Source organism: Temnothorax curvispinosus, unplaced genomic scaffold (assembly GCF_003070985.1).
Source record: "Temnothorax curvispinosus isolate PA1 unplaced genomic scaffold, ASM307098v1 QBEX01015145.1, whole genome shotgun sequence".
Classification (NCBI taxonomy): domain Eukaryota; kingdom Metazoa; phylum Arthropoda; class Insecta; order Hymenoptera; family Formicidae; genus Temnothorax; species Temnothorax curvispinosus.
Genome location: NW_020224925.1, coordinates 86,896 through 102,874, shown reverse-complemented (window position 1 = coordinate 102,874; position 15,979 = coordinate 86,896).

Sequence of the window (15,979 nt, the reverse complement as noted above, 5' to 3'; positions counted from 1 at the left end):
GTTTTTAGAAATAAAATATATTTTAGAAATATTCTCTTTTCCCTCTGTTGTCTAACGTATTTTACAGCTATGTATATTTTAGAATCAATGCATCAATAACTGCTAATTATTAATTACTTTACATGTAATACTTTAGCTTATAAAATTAAATAACGAATTAAATTTGTGAATCAAATTTCGCGACGTAAATTAGTAAATTAATTTCATGGATGAAAGAGCTCGAGCCTAATAAGGAAAAGTCTCGCGACTTGTGTGTTCGCGAGAAATGCTCGGTTCGATTGGGGGGCGATCGACACAATCACGTCGCCGCAAGCAATCTTTTATTTTATGTCACGCAGCTTGGTTACCCCACCGGGGCGAAAGCACTTTATGTGCAACGCATAACCAATAATACTGATCTAAAATTCAGTATTCCAGTTATACGCACGGTGTTACCTCAAGCGACGTAACGCTCTCGAATATTACCTTTTCGGAGAACAGTAATCTCATTACTGTTAACGCGAATACATTTAGCACGTGTGAAATGTCCATAACAACACAATGGTATAACGTTCGCTCGAACGTTATACCTTTCTCTTCCACCGCCGTTTCGACCTATCATTTTACGTTGTAAAAAAATGGAGATTAAGCTAATTTAGAGAGAGGTATAATCCGATGTTCCCCCTCCTGAATGGAATTGTCCCGCGTCTTCGCGCGCGCATTATTACGGGCCCTTAATCATGCGAAGCTTACGCATAATTCGGGATGAAAGATCGCGTAGAAAGTGTCTGGGAAACTGCGAGGATCCGCAGCTACGAGATGACGCAATTTCCGTGGCTTTCCCTCGAGGCATCATCCTTCTTCGAATAAGGCACCGCTGCTGCAAATGCTGCAAATGTTCGGCAATTGTGAACGTCGGGTTGAATGTCCGTTTCAATTTCTCTTTATATCTGAAAACTCGACTCGGTGGAAAACACGACGATGACAAACGTCGCGATAAACTCGGCGATGCGCCGATTCCCGTTACCGCGCTCGAGGCGTCTAAATTAGAAACCCGGGCAGGGATAATATGCGCGGCGCACGATACAATGGATCGGTATCATAATTGACGACGATTGTAGTGCAGTTACGCGAGGCATTCGACTGAAGTCGCAGAAAGATATATAGAATAGGTTTACGTGTTCTCGCAAGTATGCGTTTCGAAAGTGCAAGTGCACGATCCTCGGGGATGCGTCTCACGTTGTTATACGCCCTGCCACTGACATTTTCCATCGTCTATCTCGAGCTCTCGCGAACGCGAAATGTGAACGTGATATAGCCTCTGATTCACGGCGCATAAATGTGAGTCGGCTGGGTGGCATGATTTTGCACTCGATCAACGATCCGCTAACAGAGGCTATATTAAATGGCATGATGGAGTAACATTCTAATGCAACTTTAATCGGAATTTCTCTTTGAAGAGAAAGACTCATCTTCCCTAATTCCCCCCTTTAGAACAAACTTTTTTTAACTTGAAAGTAAACCGTTATTTAAGCAACTCATGAACGTGAGTTATATTTTACTACCTTGCACCGTGAAAAAATTAACACGATGTACGCATAATGTTGTTCAAAAAGAACTGAAGATAAACAATATGATGGCTTTTTGGGTCATAAAAGATCTGTGGCTTACAAATCGCCGACGCATTGATATTTCGCCAACATCGAGCCGCTCACCGCTGGAATCGCCAATGGGAATTTCTCACTTGGATGTTCGTCACGAATTCCAAGCGAGTGTTGTTGCAAACTCGATTTCGTAGGCGAGGCAGGCTTGAGAACGCAGAATCCTTTGGCTTCTACACCGTGTTCCAACCAATTGATCTTACCACTGCCGGGCCATAAACGTTTGTCCGGGAGCGAGTTAAATATAAAATACATTGCCTGATCTCTGAAACTCGTAATTTTCCTCATTGTATGTCCACGCCCCTATTCGCATGGATATAACCATTGTATATAATTCCAATAAACTGTGTATATCGCGATTCGTACGGCGTACGTCGTCGGTTATGCTCTCGTATTCCTGAGACTCGCAGCGCGCGGTTTGACTTATAATTAGTTGCATTAAATTACGTGGAAAACAAAAATAAGAATATATATATATATACATGTAAAGAAGTATAAGGAGATTATAATCGTCATTGGGAAGCTCATGTTTTGTGCAGAGTAAAAGTTGGTACTTGTCCAACTTAGTCTAATTAAGAGTTGTATGCATATACTTTCTTTTTTCATAATTTGCTGCGATTTATACCTGTACTTCCCGGAAGGATATTCTATCACGCTATTCAGCAATCAAAAAGTCTCATGATCGATCGTACAATGCGACTAATAAATACACATTCACGAATAATTCAATTTGCAAAATTAATAAATTAAATTCTAATTAGAGCTCTCTCTCTCTCTCTCTCTCTCTCTCTCTCTCTTTCTCTCCTTCAAAGTTTTCTTATATACGGTATTAAAACGATTTTTGTTCGTCACGAAGAAGGTTCGCGCTTTCATGCTCCACGTCTTGTCAACGAAGACATTGCCCCTCATCTGCTCGATAATTACTATGTTTCTCTGCCTTAATATTCCAGCGTATCGGTAAAATATCCACCGCTTATACAACCGAGACGAGTGGTACCAGCTACATCCTTTTCTGTCGTATCAACGAGAATCTCATACTCGGATGTACGCAAATGTGCACATCGTGCGCCATCGACGTCGCATCGAGACAAAGTTCAACCAGCGAGAAAGTTCCGGGCGAACGTGAAAGCAACGAGTCGAAACTTTTGCTGACGGATAATGGACGCGACATCTTCACGATTTGAGATTTCTCGCTATTAAGAAGTATGTTTATCTCAGAAAAAAGCTATTCGGAGAACAGGCGCCGGTGGAATTTTTCGTAGGCGGACATGGAGAACGTCGCTCGGTAGAGAATTCGAAGCCTCTTCCGAGGTCTTTGTACAGACGTCCATCATAAATCAGTTTCAATGCATGTAAATAATTCCGCTGATATTGATTCGTAATGCGTGATCTGTAAAACGAACGGTATTCAGAAGTGGTCGCGAGATAAAACCGTCTTGATCGCTCACGTCTGACATTTTATTCCGTTAATGATTGCGGTTTGTACCTTAGCACGTGCATTGCCACGAGGATCGATCTCCTCAGCCGTGAGAAATGACGACCTTTGGCGGTGTACACAGGAGAGAAAACCTAAGCATGAATACATCCCGTACTACTTTACAGTTTGCCTCCCACACAAAAATTCATAAAGCTGGATTGCACAATTATATCCGTGATAATGCATTTCTGTAAAACTGCACAGAATATGGCGTATTTTTAAATTAATTTATAAAAATTTGATGTTCGATTAATCACAGTAAAGAAAGCGGTGAATATTAGTTTTACCAACATACCAAAATATATTTAATTTATAATAAACGATTATAATATATAATATATAATATATAATATATAACATATAATATATAACATATAATATATATAATATATAATACATAATATAAAAATTACATTAAGTTTATGAGTAAATTTATCGGCTCGTTCGTGACTAACGGTACGCAAGTTCATTAAAAATACATACTTTATAGCAAGCAATATGAGTATGTATGCCATGAATTTCGTTTATAACCAAGAACGGCTATGAAGATGACGCGGTTGTTTTGTAAAAACCTCACATCCGAGATCGCGGCTCCGTTGAGAGGACGGACACCGTGATCGGGGGATCCCGGGTCGTGGAATTTAAATGATTCCTGATAGAAAGCGTTTTCACTTCTGGTAGTGCTTGGCTCACGGTTTACTCGGCTAATATGCACAACCGCGGCACGTCATGATAATGAAATCGAGCACGCCAAGCTCTCGGCCACCAGCATTTCTAATTAAAAAGAATCGACGGTCTCGAAGCTTATTCCGCCGTATACACTGGTTGACTAGTCTTCGGACGCTTTAAAATTGTGGAGAAAATGGCTTCCTTAACGAGATAGAAAAGACGTTCACTATCTCTAAAACGAATCTCTATTTCAGTGGAAACATGCTTCTTAGATCCAAATGTCAAAATGTAGCTGAACTTCCTACTTGTGTGTATTGCTCATGCGAGCATGCCGCGCCATCCGCGAAAGTGGCAATTTACTCGGACAAGAGCAACGATATAACGGAAAATCATCGTCGGCGAACATCTATTTCCGGGATCCGGAATTATGGACTCTTCCACTTTTCCGCCTTGCATTGAAATCACTCTCGAATTGTACATAAGCTATAGCTTGCGAACGCGCGGGCGGAAATCTCGCGATGAATCTATACATTCCTGCAACATCATCCTATCGATATACCACCCCGCTGGAGCAAAATACTTTGCTCGTCATTGCGTGAAATGTCTCGTAAACATTGATCTCGGAACTTCCGTTCCGTGAGAATCTAAACGGCGCTTAAATGTGTGTTATTATTGGATTGCAATTTCACGAAAAAAATTCCGAAGAATATTCTCCACTCCTCACATTTCGCGCATTCACTGCTTTTGTTGTCCTCTAATTTCCGCTCCGGAAAAGTAAAACATCTCCGGGTGAGATAGTCGATTACGACCGGCGAGAAATTTCCACCGGCGCGCGGCGCGGCGCGGCGGAAATCTCGAGACGCCGATCCGGCCATCGGTCGCCGTCTCGAGATCCTGCTATTAGATGCCGGGGGACTTCTATGGGCTTGGTCCATGGACGACCCACTGACACAGATACCGCGCCTTTCTACGTTCTGACCGATCGCTGCATTATACACCGATGTATTACTCGCGCGAGTAACGAACGTACGAACTTGCCTGTCGGGCCCGTTTCAATGGCACAGGTTCCAGCGCGCCTCGAGAAAAGTATCACCTACCTCTCGCCTCTTGTGTGCCCGCGCGACGCGCCGCGAAGGGGGACAGGAGAAGAGGGCACAGCGTCTCGTTTTTCATCGGCGGCTGGATCACGCTCGAGAAAATACATCTTGATTACGTTGCCATCGTCTGCGCCAGAGCGCGCGCGCGCGCGCGCGAGAAGGCAAGAGTTTCTTCTTGGGAACGTACGAATGAAAGTCCACACACCGACTTGTCCGTTCCTTTCCCATAGACACAGCATAGGGGGATCGTGGAAAAGTCTTCGATAGATACATCTTGGCCGTGCCTCTTTCTGGAAACGTGAAAAGGGCGTATTAATGCGAACCTAGCGAAATTATATACGCAACGTTTTTCCGCGGGGTAAAAACGAGCGCGAATAAGAATGCGCTTGAATGAGAAAATATAATAATGAAACTCATGTGCATATAGAGTTTATCTGATAAACTTCGCTTATAAATTCTTTGTGCAATTATTATAGAGTTAATCTGCTCTTTACAAATGCTGAAATATGGACAATTTTTTAACTGCAAGAGATTGAAAGTGATTTTTTGCAAACTAAACTTCTATAAGACTAACTTCTATAAGATAATGCCATTAGAGATAATGGCTATTACATTATGTGGTTTGCTCACTCAGAAATTTGCGAAAATTACAGGTTAAGTTAAACATTCTTCTAGCAGCACTCAACAACACAAGCGCGAACGTTTACGCAATTTAAACGCAAGTCGCGCGCGATCAAAGAAAATTGTGTATTAATAATTGTCTTATGAAACTTTTTTAAAAATTATCCATTAATTATACGAGGATATAGAGGCAGGGGATATAGAGATTTCCTTTCTCCTTTTATTTTTTTTCCACGGTGATTTAATTTCTTCCAATTCTTTCCTTACTATCTTTTTGGTATATGATCCAATTAGGACGTTAACGAGCCGTCATCGTGCAAAATTTTCGAACAAAATTGGCTGTGAAAGCCTCGGAGAAGCCCGGCGAACTTGATTATTGTTCTTTTACGAGTCTAAGTACCCGCTCGATTCGCTGACCCAATTCGCAGGCCCATCGGCCATTCCTCCGCGCCGGCAATTCACCTGTACCAGGATCGGATCCGGGAATAAAGAGAGGGAGGAGAATGAGAGACGCGCTACGTATATGCAAACGACCTCTTCCTCTCCCATCGGCGAAAGGTGCGATTCGTCTGGCCTTGGTTGTGTCGGAAACAATATCTAGCGTCTTTAAGATATCGTTATTTTCTTCGCGTATCTCCGTCTCCCCCCCCTCCCCGAATTTATCGAATGTACTGCGGTTCGGCCCTGCATTAAGACCCACGTGCGCTCATGAAGCGCATGCAACGATGGACGGGGGGCCCGGATGTGGGCCGAGTGTTCCACCAAATTCCCGATAGCCTCAGGCCCATAACGGATCGGCACACTAACTCCCTCTTCGGCTACGCTTCCTTCTCGCGCGGTAATTGCTTTATGCAAATATTTACACCTTGCCCACTCATATCGCAGCTCGCTAAAAGACTCCTCGTGGTTTTTTTCTGTCCCCCCCCCCCCCCGATGCACGAATAAGCGTTTGTCATTCTCACGCAGTTCGATACGACGCACTCTCTCCCCAGACTCTATCGTAATATTTTAACAAAAATGCTAGATCGCGGCCAGAGATCAATTCGATCGCGCCAAGATCCACGTCCGGCATGGTAATCCGTGGCACGTGGACGGGACCCCGCTTTCTGCGGCAGCTTTCTCCGCGTCCAGCAGGCGCGGTACGATGCGGAATCGAAAGCAAAATCGTTCAATTGAGATGGAGACGATTTCTCGAGCGGTGCGGGACGACAGATAATTAGCATCCGTACAACCTCGCGCGAGACTAATTCCGTGACGATATAGAAACTCGGTCGACGATGTAAGTTGACGCGAGAATTGTGTTTATCATATATTGATCAATTTAATTAGAATTCTATTAGGATATGATTTCACCCGGAAAGTGAAATGAAAAAAAAATTGATATTCTATTATCTACTCGCTTTCCGGCGTGTGTAATAGGAAATAGTGTATCGAGTTCGAAGACACACAAAAAATCTGACATTATCCGTCAGTTGCAATCCGACGTTCCACTTCATTATACGCGTGTTTCCGTTGATTATGTGTCGTATCTAACATCTCCTGATAAGCAAAAGTATTGCGAATATCGATTTTTTTACGATCAGTATCACGGCGAGTACTCGACACTTATGCACACGAGGCGCGACCAATAAGCCGCTTCGCGTTTCCGTTCTGCGTTCCAATTCTACTCTCGCAACTCTCGATTAGATAGTTTGCGAGTTTCCGTCCATTCGTTTTTGCAATCATCTCAACGGATAGACCTCTAGACGCGCTATTTTATTTCCAAATTTCCGCTGAAAAATGGGGCACGCGACGATTCGACAAGTGAGTCACGAGAAGTGAAGCGACGATTTCGGAAAATGATAACAGTTCACCGAAAAGGCCTAAATCATTGAACGGCGAGGATCGCCGTAGACCAATCGCGGGGTGATCTCAATATGCGAAACTTTCCAGATAAACTGGTTCCCCGCGTGCATATCAGAATTTGTCCTCGATACATCTCATTAGCTGTATACATCCTACTCGAGATACGGCGAGATATTTCCTTCTTCATTAAACGCGAAACGGAATTTTCTTGCACTGACACTCGGTCTTTTCACCGCCTGTTTTATTAATCTGCACCTTCCGCGTCCGAAAGAAGATTGGAGCAATCATATCTGTCGATGTCCACCGATATGATTGCTCCAATTGCGGTTCTACCGGTTACGAGCAGTTTCGAACTTTTTTACAAAGTACTAAATTGCTCGCAATAAAGAAAGTCGATCCGCGCGGCTTTATTGGCGACCGTGACTCTTGCCATTTCAGATGAAAGACCAAATGCGCATATATGCATACGTTTAAAATTCTGCATTCTTTCACGTTTCGTCGCTCGGTGTCTAACCGACCTCAGTTCCCAACGTGCGAAATTAGCGAGAGTAGGCTAGTAGGCGGAAGAAATTACCGAGTTAAGTAAACGTTCCATTAAACATTATGTTTACATGCTCGTTGACACCCGACACGCTACCGATTGTTCTAAGCGAGGAAAGTCGCCTCGGCGCGCGGGAATATATTTGTATCCGTTGTCTGACTACTCGCGGAATTATCTACTTGGCGTCTTAACGAAAAAAACGTGCCGGAGCTTTCGCGACGTTAGCCTTCAAGTTCATGCCATTATTTTATTTACAAATAATATAAAATTAACCGTAAATACTATTCGCAAAAGAGAGTCAGTTTTTATTTTTAGATGTATACCGCGTGAGAATCAGACCGTGCAACTTGTGAGAATATGTCGAATAAGACAGTTCACATAAAATTCGCTTTTGCATATCATTAGTAAGCAGGAAAAGGACTTTTATATACATAATATATGGTTGTTACCTGCAGATTCAGGCTACTTTTTTAAGAACGATAGGCTTGTATTTAATGAAGGGAAAATTAAGGTGCTGGATCATAATAATTAAGTTATATGAATGTATAGCATGATATACAGATTTGTAATAATCTTGAAAAAAGTGACATCACTGATCGTTTCAGCGAGCTGGGCTCGCAATATCGACGGTGCATTCGAATTTCTGTGTATATCCCCGATCACCGGTACTTCGTTAGTACAGTAAATTATTAACGAATCACTTAACGGCGAATTATTTCAAAGTTGGCCGGCGCGGCGGTGCGATAGAGCGTGAATATCGCTCGAGAGCATCTCCCTCGCGCGCGCATTTCTTCAACTCCTCTTTCGTTTTCTGGCCGGTATCGTTTGCCCGGTCTCTCTCGCCGTCTCCTTTTTTCATCGTTCGTCGCCACGTGAAAAATTAGTTCACGGTACGTTACGTATCCAGCGCACGAACAAGTGCCGAGTGCAACGACGGAAGCGGGATTCCGTTTATGTGTATCCACTTGGAATAGGAACCTCCGAGCGAGGGGCAACAATGAAACAATGAGACAATTATGCGTTTTGAAGGAGAAAGAATAGGCGCAATTATTTTACAAGCCTAAATTATTCTGAATATCGCTATTATTTACGATCGAAAAATTGACGTACAAAGATTGAGATGTATGATATTAATTAATTGGCTTCATTAGATGATAATTTATATATAAGATAATAACAGATAAATCTTATTTAGAATCGTTTGGTTTGAGTTTTTTTACCGATTTAGTGCAATTACGAATTTTATTTGGAATGCAGCAAAATCGGTGCCAACATTTTAACCCGTGCGATGTGTAATAGCCAACGTAATGTTAGAAAATTATTGTAAGCCGGTTACGAGCGCGTAAAACTTCGGCCTACTTGCATGCTACCTTTTAATTTTCCCGTAATGCACGTAATACTGTTTAGGAAGTAAAACACAAATAGTCGGGGTTGAAGATTATAGCGTATCCAACTTAGAGCCAACGGCACCTTTTACTCTCCTTTTTCCGGGCTTTTAATTCCCCTTTAAGAGAATTATGATTAAAGAGAAAATGGCTCGAGAGACGTTATCATTATTATCGACTGGACTTGTTATTGATTACTTCTGGATCGTTGGTATCGCGCAATTATATATTTGCTTATATCATATCTGAATTACGAAACCCTCCGTCAAAGTTAGAGCATAAAGTTACGAGATTACGAGGAAGTATTAATACCATTTACTTACCATTTACTAACAGTGTTAGTAACTTGCCATTTATCGAGTTTTTACTTGTATTTAAAAGAGAGAGCCCACTTGTTTGTTATATAAATAAGTACGAATATAAAAATAATCTCTCCCGCTCCACGGATGGATTAGGTATCGGCCTTGACCGGTACTTCGGTAGGAGCTATTACACATCGGTGATTTTCACTGCTACAGAAACATCGAGTACGGCTCTGTTGCCTCCGGAAAACAATGGTTCGATATCGAGTGCGATCTCCGCGGCGAAGTTCGACCGGACGAGACGGCTCATTAATAATCCTTCGCCATCCGCGTGCACACGCGGCTTTTTTCTCTCTCTCTCGCGGCGACTCGCCAACAGCGATGGATCCTCTTAGGGAATTAGAAAGTGAATTTTTCCGACATTTGGGTCGTGGAGAGACCGACTCTACCAGCACAATGATTAATTTATAACCGTGATAAAAAGCCCGCGGTGTTAATAACACCGCGCGAGAGCGGCATAATGTTGCGGTATTAATTATCATTGCGATCAATTATTGCCGAGCGCATGTTTAATCGATTACCTCACCGGGGGATTATCGTTAGCATAAGCCAACAATGTATTAATAATAATGAATATTGCGGTAACATGTTATATTTTATCTCACATGTTGTTAATTAAATCCGAGTACTAAGTAGATAAAGGCAATTAATATTTGTATGCAATGCAATTAAATACCTGTCGTCTAGTTATCTTCAGCAAACTTTTCTTAAAATTTATACTAAATCAAGACCTCTCAGACTGTTTGCAGTAAGGGGTTATGTGAAATATTAAAATCCACTTATATAATTATACAGCAATAAATACTCGTAGCTATGTCAGACGAAAGATTAATTAATAGGCGAACAACGAAGTGAAACGTTTCCCCGTTTCCTTCATGGGAAGGCGGCGGGGTCGAAACTTCTCGCTATTCTCGCACTTTCACCCTCACTCTCGAATGGACGACACTTCTCGAGTGTTAGGGCGAGTTTACGTTGTACGTGCTGTATTTGTTGTACGTGTGTCTATGCTATGTAGTCGAGGCACGATCTTAACCGCGTCGGCAAATTAATTCCATTTCATCACAACTGGTTGTCTTCAGTCGTAGTTTGAAAACAAGTCCGTTTAGAAATTAAAAATTGTTTATGTCACGCAAATATGAAAAAGTTTTAATTTTATGAACCATTCGTTATCTCTAACTAATTGTAATGTTTCATAACATTTAGTAAAGATTAAATTTAATAAAATTCTGAGATGAATTTTGAAACTTATGCATGCTTATAAAATTGTTTAGCACTGATTGTAATGATATATAGCAAAACTCTGCGACGCGATGTGTAGCCACGTTCATTCGATAAAAATTTCCCGGCGCGAAAGACGGGATTGCGAAACGCTTTCACATTCGGAAAATAATATCCTAACTAATCATTAATTTAAAGACAAGTGTCATTATTGCGTTATAAAGTTATACGTTTTAGAAAAAGTCTCAAGAAGTACATTTTTAGACAATCTTCGCAATCTTTACGGTATTACTTAATAGCTTAATAAAAAACAGCAATAGAAAATAGTATGTTCTGTAACAAATTAACAATGGAGTAATAAATAACGTTTTTTTTTTCAAGTATATTCGCCATGAAAGGAATCTGATAGAATAATAAAAGTGTATTTTATAATAACAAGATATATTGCGTTATTAATACTGTCGAAAAGATATATAGATGTTTTTATGATTTATCGAATTTTGGCATAATGTATAGAATTACAGTTATTTTCTGATGCTCTTATGAATATACAGTTACGATGATTCATATGTCTCTCTTAAGTGTAGTTTCACCTTTTAAGAGATGTATACGAAACGGAGAAATTATTAATATAATCACTCTTTATTACAAAGCAAATAAGATACGTGACTTCTTCACTTTTTCCGTATTTACTCTCATCAAGCAGACATTTAGAAATTCGCGCGCGGATTGATTTTCTCATACAAAGTTTAGATAGATGTTTCGAACACGCGGTGTCCGTTTTTCCTACTTCATCACCGATATTTCGCACGCAGGTATATGACGCAAAGCATCAAGCAGTATGTACAATGATGTAAAAGGTGGTCCTTGTAACAGCAAGAACCGTATATCCGTTTGTCCGACCATTCTCTTGGCTGTCGGACACGCTGTCGGTCACGTGCGTCCGACTGCCAACTCACGTGGCAGCAGGCGTGCGTTAGAAGATAACGCGTGTACATGGTATCTCACAACTATGTCGCACAATATTTTAATAGCAATTTCCTGGAGATTGATTAGAGCCAAAATTCCAATAAAAAAATTTAAAATCATAATTCATCTATCTATTTCTTTTTTTTTCAATCAGAATACGACTAGTAAAAAATAATAAGTAATGATATAATATATGATGTAGGAAAAAAAAATCGCGAGTGTTTTTAAATCTGTTAATATTATCGTTCCTTACATTTTTTATTGAAAATTTTTAGTCAAAAAGTTTTCTAGCGCATGCCCGCTGGCACATGAGTTAGCTAGTTAGCACACGTCCGACATGGATAATACATAATGGATAGACATATCTCATGTACAGAGGATAAAATGTTTTACGCTAATCTACCGTAGCTAATGCAAGGCAATGAATCTGTAAAAGAGATGTTGCATTTATTCTGCAATATCATTCACCGCCTCCGATCCATTGTCTCAGATTAAAATAAAAGGCAATTCAATACTCACTGACACACAGCAGCGGAGTTGTAACACTTCGTTGATCTGTAAAATAAAAAATATAAATTATATATACAGCATCCAAAATAAATAATACTTTAAAATATAATTACATTGAATTTTCTATATTTGTTTTCCCAGTAAACACTTTATGAAATTATTATATATATTTGACCAAAAATCTTCTGCTAAAGTACAAGCTTTTATCAAATTTCACAAGTAATCTATTTTTTAATGCGTATATAAATAATTATTACATAAATTCGAAAACAATTCGAGTATGAAGATAACGAGGGTATTCAAATTGGAATAGATTAATTCCGCGAGTAATAAATAACATGTAAACCATAATTTATTTATTATACTTTGTTGCCCGATGCCTCCCAGGCCTCCACCTTCTTTCAGGTATTTTCATTACACTTACATAACACTTAATCGCGAAAACAGTTAATTAAGTTCGCACGTTAGTCACGTTATGTTCGCAGAATCCAGAATACGGTATCTGCACGGCACTCCTCGTCGTTAATCGCATGCCACACGCTTTACCGTATTGTGACGGAACTACGGAAGGAAGAGTATGAATGCGGAAAAAGTACGATCGCAGGAAGCTACGATTTACTCGATGTCTCACAGCTAAGCGTCACGTTAACTCAAGGAGTTTCAATGAGTCACCGATGTTTCAAATGTCAATTAATGCTATACGCGTTTAACAAATATTGAAATATGAAGTTAATTACAATTGTAATTATTAATTGAGAACAATGGATTCAAAAACATGCAAATGTTAAAATCACGCTATTTAATTCCTCTCGAATTGTAAAAAAAAAACAAAAAGAATAATAATAATAAAATTATTTTTAACAGAAAAAATTAACGCTATTCTTCAAATCTTCTTTTTATTAAATTAGATTTAATAATTCTTTTTAAATAGAAGAATTAATTAATCAACTCAAAATTTCATTTTAAAAAATCAAATAATTTGCATATGACAATTTAAATTTGTCATTAATAACTGATTTGTAAATATCAGTTATATCTGATTCTGATATAATATACAGAGGATTTAAATATCAAAAGACATAATTAACCGAATATTAAAAATTAAAAATTAATATCACCTGAGTTCTCTATGAAAATCAATAACAAATAAATATTTAATATTTAAAAATTGTAAATTATGTGAAAGTGAATATGTAATAAATTAATTGAATAATCATTAGCCTCAGAGATAAGAAAATGATAATTCGAAATAAAGTAGCATATCATATGCAACCGATGAAAGATCTCTCTTAAGGTTGAAACGTGTTTAGCGGGGTCTTTTCCAGAGCTATTCTCTCATTTAAGCATATATATATGCAGTATCGATCGATTGCTTCAGAATTCTGTTTTAGTATTACAATTCAAATTAGCAATTGTGTCGCAAATTTCAATGGCGTTGTGGCATAAATGTCACTGAATAAACAGGATAAGTGATTGCTCCGTTAAATGAATTCCAAACAGAAATAAAAATGATACTAGTATGAACCTAAAGAATCTATGTATATATACACACATACACCATATGTGATAAATATTAATTTATGCGTCTCTCCCATGTAATATCTTTCTTGATATTATACGATATTGATACTACTACACTATAAACATATAGAATTTAAAAGACGATAGAAATGGAATAGTGGACTAGATGTCGTCGATATCGCACGCTGCACATCATCATCGGATCGTTTCAGAGACATGAAAGAAGATCTATCGGCTTCGATGAAGCAGATACGAAATGGAGTAACAAGCAATACCGTTACTAGCAGTCGTTGCAGAAGCCGCCACCGCCTTTTGCCTTTGTTTCTAACATCATTTTTGCGATGGCGGGATAGCTCGGTATCGATGTATATTTTCTGTTTTCATTGATCAAGAGATGCAATCGCGTCATAGAAATTTAGAATCTTTAGAAATGAGAATTAGAGAAATAGAGATATTATCTCTTTTCCTCAGAAAACAAATATACCGAAAAAATATTTTAATTTTTCTGAACGTGATAACTTTTTAATAATTACGGTTTGTAAATAATTATAAAGAACGGAAAAATATACTTTTCTTAAATAAATAGATCGCATCTTTTCATATTTCATTTTAGACGAAACGGTTTCACTAAATAAAATAAATAATCTGTGCGGTATGTAAATGACACGTGAATAATGTACCTCTCTTTTCTCGCCCGTCGGTTTACTTTCTTTTACGCTCGCACGAGCGCGACCCATGTTAGCCATGTCAAGAGACATTTATACGATGTGAAAGAGCAAGAAAGACGTCGGATATTGCGGAAGCAACTTGTCATTTTCCGGTTGGTTGACTGGACATAGCTACCCGATGGATATTGAACTCACGAATCTCACCGTGGACTTGTCGCTTAAGCGACAAGTAAACGCGACGTTACGCATGACAGGGGATTATAACGAATAACAACGAATACCGAACCAGTATTTATACTACGCAAATTCTTCTGCAAGTTTCTTCCGGAGGACGCCGACTTTTCTCTCTCTCCCGCGGTAATTTGATCGTTCCAGCAAAAGCGTCAGAAGCGTCACGCGCATAAAATAGTTCCATAAGAAATATTAGCGTTTATTACAGCGGCAACATTTTTAACATGTCTAAAATGTATCGTTCTAAACGCACAAGTGCACCCGCGAAATTCGCCGTTGGCGTGTGGCCAAAGTGATAATTTAAGGAATTCGTATCTGCGCGAGACCGTATCCGTTGGTGCCACCGGTTACCGGTTCCCACGATCGAACGCTTTCTCTCTCGAACCCGTTCCGTGGCGCCTGAAGCGCGAGATTTTGTGTTGCTTACGCGATTTAGCGTGGAGGATCGATACGTTCTCAATTAACGCGAGACAATAGCGCCGGCAGAGTTGTGGATCGATTGAAACGTCTTCTCTGTGAAAATTTCGCGAAGATATATTGCACACGGCTTTGGAGCAACTGGGTTTCCAATCGCATGCTTACACCAAGAAGCAAATCGTCCCTTTGTGAAATTCGAGTCCTCGGCACTTTTTGCGAATGCAATTAAATGCAATTAAGTGATAGAAGATGAACGAAAGTACCGACGCGGAACGTCGCAGGTATTGCCCGGGTCGGTATTGCAAGAAATCATTGAGCAAGCGAAAGTAATCATCATTATTCTCGGTTTACCACATGTATCTACGCGCGTCTCGACTCAAAGCAAACACATTCCGAAGTGGCCGCGTCGACTATTACACGGCCAGTTAACTCGTTGCTCGCAACGTGAGAAATTAATTCATAGCTGCCGCCGCGCCGCGGCAAAATCAGATTTCGACAAATTGCGTGGGTCGTTTGCTTCCTCATCGTATACATTGTTCTCTCTTTTTGGGAAGGAGCTTTCACCGGAAAACGTGACGACGACGTTAATGTGATTCGTCATTGTCTGATGTAAGCATCGCGATATTAAACACGCAAATTCAAAAAATTTCAATAAAAATAAGCATAAAGAATCTTTATCTAACTTAGAATCAAGAATCTCAATTACTTATCTTCGCTAAATGTTTTAAGAGATATATATCTTCATTAGTCTCTGTTTGTATCTCTTTATCGCATACGTCTTGCGTATTTATAGTATTGTTCTGGTTAT